The 5,540-nt window shown below is 36.4% G+C and overlaps 1 non-coding gene across 1 annotated transcript; it reads left to right on the plus strand.

The window, feature by feature from the left end:
- The first annotated feature begins 3,785 nt into the window (after positions 1-3,785).
- On the plus strand, positions 3,786-3,892 carry LOC131175703 (small nucleolar RNA R71). Its single transcript, XR_009145893.1, has one exon. It is a non-coding gene; the product is annotated as a small nucleolar RNA R71 (small nucleolar RNA).
- The last annotated feature ends 1,648 nt before the right edge of the window (positions 3,893-5,540 follow it).

Consider the following 5,540-nt stretch of genomic DNA (forward strand, 5'->3'; position numbering starts at 1 on the left):
AGTTTTTGAGACACTAAAATGACCACCATATTCAGAGGAATGACAATGGTAAATAACATCATGTATTTCTTCCTCTGGTATACATCTCCTAATTATTCCATCATTACATCTCCTAAACAAAAGAGGTTCTTCCCAAGAATAAAATTTAACATTATGCAAAAATCTTTTCTTTTGCTGCCAAGATAAATCAGGTGGCAAGACACCACAAGACAAGAAATTCACAATGTCAGCAAACCATGGAAGTGAAGATTTCAACACATACAACTGCTCATTCATGAAAAACTCATCAATTGGCACAATTTCATCATCTTTATTTTCAGTTTTTATCCTAGAAAGGTGATCAGCCACCACATTCTCAACACCTTTTTTATCTCTTATTTCCAAATCAAATTCTTGAAGTAACAAAATCCATCTAATCAGCCTAGATTTAGCTTCTTTCTTGCTCATTAAATACCTTATTACTGCATGATCAGTGAAAACTATTACCTTTGAGTTGACCAAAGAAGAACGAAATTTATTGAGTGCAAATACTACCGCAAGGAACTCCTTTTCAGTTGTGGCATAATTAACTTGAGCTTCATCTAGGGTTCGGCTTGCATAGTAAATGGCATAAGGTTTCCTATCTTTCCGCTGGCCAAGGACAGCTCCAACAGCAAACTCACTTGCATCACACATGATTTCGAATGGCAAAGTCCAATCCAGGGGTTGCATGATAGGAGCTGTTGTTAATGCCGTTTTTAACTTGCAAAAAGCAACCATACAATCTTGATTAAAATCAAATTTAACATCATGATTCAAAAGATTTGTTAAGGGTTTAGCAAGTTTAGAAAAATCCTGAATAAATCGCCGGTAAAACCCAGCATGTCCAAGAAAACTCCGCACTCCTTTGACAGTGGTTGGAGGGGGCATTTTTTCAATAATTTCTATTTTGGCTCTATCCACTTCAATTCCCCTATTTGAGATCAAATGGCCTAAAACGATCCCCTCTTAGACCATAAAGTGGCATTTCTCCCAATTCAACACTAGATCATTATCAGCACATCTCTGCAAGATTTTAGACAAATTAGTCAAGCATGAATCAAAATTAGTGCCATATACTGAAAAGTCATCCATGAAGACCTCCATAATTTCTTCAATAAAATCAGAAAAAATGGCCATCATGCACCTTTGAAATGTGCCAGGCGCATTACACAATCCGAATGGCATTCTTCGATAGGCAAAAGTGCCATAGGGACAGGTAAAGGTAGTTTTTTCTTAGTCATCAGGATGTATTGGAATTTGAAAGAAACTAGAATATCCATCTAAGTAACAAAAGAATGAATGCTTGGCTAATCTCTCTAACATTTGATCCATAAAAGGAAGGGGAAAATGGTCTTTTCTTGTGGCATTGTTCAACTTCCTATAGTCTATGCACATTCTCCAACCTGTAACAGTTCTAGTGGGTATCAATTCATTATTCTCATTTTTAACAACTGTCACCCCACCTTTTTTTTGGTACAACATGCACAGGACTCACCCACTCACTGTCAGAAATGGGGTAAATAATTCCAGCAGCTAGTAATTTTAGGATTTCCTTTTTCACAACATCCTTCATTGTAGGATTCAATCTTCTTTGATGTTCAATGGAAGGTTTACTATTTGGCTCAAGGAAAATCCTATGCATACAAACTGTTGGACTAATTCCCTTTATATCATCAATTGCATAACCCAAAACTCTTCTATATTCTCTCAAAACTCTCAATAAATTTTCATTCTCAATATCAGTCAAAGATGCATTAATTATAACAGGATATGTTCCATTGGGTCCAAGAAAAGCATACCTGAGGTTGGAAGGAAGAGGTTTAAGATCTACCTTTGGGGCATCCTCTACCTTTAATGATGGTGGTTTGATCTCCAAATTTTGCACTTCTTCAAGCTGAAAAATTGTGGTTTCAGGATGTGGTGGAGAGCTCTCCAAGTGTTGTGCAAAAGTAGCTATGTTGTGATTGTCATCATCAATGCTCCCAACATGGACTAAGCAATTTTCAAGTGGGTCTTGTGGATAGCTTTTTCTAAAATGCTCTTGAACAATCTCATCAATAATGTCTACTCGCAAACAAGACTCAACTTCTTCATGTTTCCTTTTCATGGCTGGATTGATGTTGAATATCATTTGATCATCTCCCACTCTAAGTGTCAATTGCTCACCTTTTACATCAATTAATGCACCAGCTGTTGCCAAAAAGGGTCTTCCCAATAAGATAGGAACTTTGGTGTCTTCTTCCATATCTAAAATGACAAAGTCCACCAGAATGTAGAATTTCCCAACCTTGATAGGCACATTTTCAAGAATGCCTTCCGGATACTTAATTGAACGGTCAGCCAATGAAAGATACATGTTTGTGGGCTTCAACTCTCCCATATTCAACTTCTCATATATTGAAAGCGGCATTAGGCTGACACTAGCTCCAAGGTCACATAAGGCATTTGCCACACAATTATCACCAATATGACAAGGAATGGAAAACACACCCGGATCTTTGAGTTTGGGAGGTAACTTCTTCTGAATTATAGCACTGCATTGCTCTCCTAAGTAGATGGTGTCATAATCTTCTAGCCTTCTCTTGTTGGAAAGAATCTCCTTCAAAAACTTGGCATAACTTGGCATTTGGGATAGTGCCTCAGTGAATGGCACATTGATGTACAACTTCTTTAGCACTTCAAGGAATTTGCCAAATTGTTTGTCTAGCTTATGCTTGATGAATCTTTGAGGGTAGGGAAGGGTGGGCTTGTAAGGCTCAGGTGGGATGTATGGTTTCTCTCCCTCATCTTGCTCACTTTTGCTTTCTTCTTCTTTTTCATTTTTCTTGCTCTCAACTGAATTTTCTTCTTTTGTGCTCTCTTTTTCTTCTCTCTTGTTTTCACTCTCTTGACCAACTTTCTTACCACTTCTCAAGGTCACAACCTTACATTGTTCATGAGGGTTTTGTGGTTGGCTAGGTAGTTTCCCATAGGATTTGCTTCCCGATGAGCTTGCTTGTTGAGCCAATTGAGTTTCCAACATGCGGTTGTGGACTTGTAATTGATCCATGGTTTGTCTCATGTGTTGCATTTCTTCCTCCAATTTGCTATTCATCTTGCTTTGTTCAGTAAAAAATTTTTCCATCATGCTTTCCAAGGTTGGCTTCGGTTCATGAGGTGGAAGGGACTGTTGTGCTCTTGCTTGATATCCAGGTTGTGGCTGCCTTGTGGGTTGAAATTGAGACTGAAATTGAGGCCTATTCTGCTGCATATACTGCTGGTTATGAGCATAGTTTGAGCTTTGACCTTGTTGAGCAAAAGTTGCTTGTGGTCTCCATGTTGAGTTGTTCACATTAGAGTAAGCATTTCCCATAGGTTTTTGTTGATAACCTCCTGCATAAGCAGCTTGTTCTTGCAAATAATCATCACCATAAGAAGAGTAATCAACTCCACAACTTTGGGTTCCATCTGTGTAAGCAACTTGTTGCATAGTTGTAGGAGTTGAGGTTGTTGCCTTTGTGCAAAAATCACTAAGAAGCTGAGTTAACTGGTCAAATCTTGCATTCATGTAGTTAACTGAGTCAAGTTCATAAATCCCAGCCTTCTTTGGCTCAAGTGCTCTAGGATTTCCCCATAAATGGGTATTATGAGCAATCTTCTCTAATAGATCATAGCATTCTTCGCTTGTCATTCTCATGAAATCTCCTCCTGCTTGTGAATCAATTGTGTTTCTTATGGCTGGAGTAACTCTGGTGTAGAAATTCTGAACAATCATCCATTTGGGTATTTCATGATGAGGACATTGCCTTTCAAGCTCCTTAAATCTCATCCAAGATTCATACAAAGTTTCATCATCCCTTGGCTTAAAAGCTACCATCAAATTCCTCAAATGAGTAGTCTTCCCAGGTGGGAAAAACTGAGATAGAAAAGCTTGAGATAGCTGCTCCCAAGTAGCTATAATAGCTTGTGGAAGTGAGTCATACCACTCCAATGCTGAATCTCGAAGAGAGAATGGAAATAAGGTGAGCCGAATAACTTCATCTGAAACTCCAGGTTGCCTTTGTGTATCACATATCATCAAAAATTTCTTCAAATGAGAATGAGGATTTTCAAGTGGACTACCTCCAAATTGTGAATTCTGAACAATTTGAATAAGACCAGTTTTTAACTCAAATTGATTAGCTCCAATAATAGGTCTGTTATCTCTCACATCTGCACATCTAGGAAAAGCATAATCTAACATGGATCTTCTTTGAGGATCATTTTGATTAACAACTTCATTTTGCCTATTTTGCTCATTTCCTCCATTGTTTCCACCAATAGCTCAATTTTGATTCTCCATATTTTCAATTGTCTCCTCTTGCTCAAATCTCTGTTGTTCTTCTTTTTCTGCTTCCTTTCTTCTCTTATATTCGTTTTTGTTGGCTCGGCAGAATTTTTCAATTTTAGGATTGAATAACAATTCGGTGTCGCTTGTGCTTTTCGATCGTCTCATAAACAAGAAAAGTACCTGAAAAACACAAGGAACAACAGTGAAAATAAAAGAAAATAAAAATTCTAATCAGCTTAAAACAATTAAAATCCAACTTAAAACAAATAATTCCCCGGCAACGGCGCCAAAAACTTGATGTAGTGTAATTCGCAAGTGCACGGGTCACAGTAGTATAGTTTTAAAAATGATATCGATCCCACAGGGAATTGTGCTTAAATTGGAAATAAAATTATAAGCTAATTAGAATGACAAAATTTAAAGATGTAAAATGAAATTTGGAATTAAAATTGGTATTTGAGGAATTTAAGCTAAATCAAACAATTAACTAAATTTAATTAAACTAGATTACCAAAATTTAATTTGAAATTTCTATTTATGAAATTGAGAGGAATTAAATTTAAATTCAATAAAAATTAAAGTGATTCTAGAGATTGGATTTTCAATATTGTTTGCATGTGGTTTATCCCTAATTTAGCCAAACACATGAGAATTGCAATTTTGAGGGAAATCAATTCTTAAATTTTTGAAACCTTTTTCAAGCATCTCAAAGTTGGTTTTCATTAAATCAAACCCTGTTTTCATGGTATTTCAAACCTAACAAAAACCCAATTAATGCTCTAATTGATTTTGGAAAGTCCCCTTAATTCTCTTAGCTTATCTCTAACACCAAGAAAACCAAGTTTATTGCAAGATTATCTATCCCAAATATTCACTTTTTAGTCCATCTATTAAGGATTAAAGCTTAACTTAATGAGGGCCCATTCATCAAGTAAGGCAACAAGCTCACAAGCAATAAATCAAAATATAACAACCCTCATTTAAATGACTAAATCAGTTCAAAACCACAATACAAAGCAATATTTACAAACCCATCTCTAGAATCTCCAACAACTACTCACTAATCATAGTTTCAAGATAAACCCAAATGTATAAATGAAGAAATAATGGAAATCTAAGTTAAGGAATAGAAAAACCCAGAAAAATGCAGAAGAATCTGCTGCTGGAGAGTGCAGAACACCCTCCTCTGCTGCTGCTAGAAAATGCTTCC

The sequence above is a fragment of the Hevea brasiliensis genome, chromosome 17 (assembly GCF_030052815.1).
Source record: "Hevea brasiliensis isolate MT/VB/25A 57/8 chromosome 17, ASM3005281v1, whole genome shotgun sequence".
Lineage (NCBI taxonomy): Eukaryota > Viridiplantae > Streptophyta > Magnoliopsida > Malpighiales > Euphorbiaceae > Hevea > Hevea brasiliensis.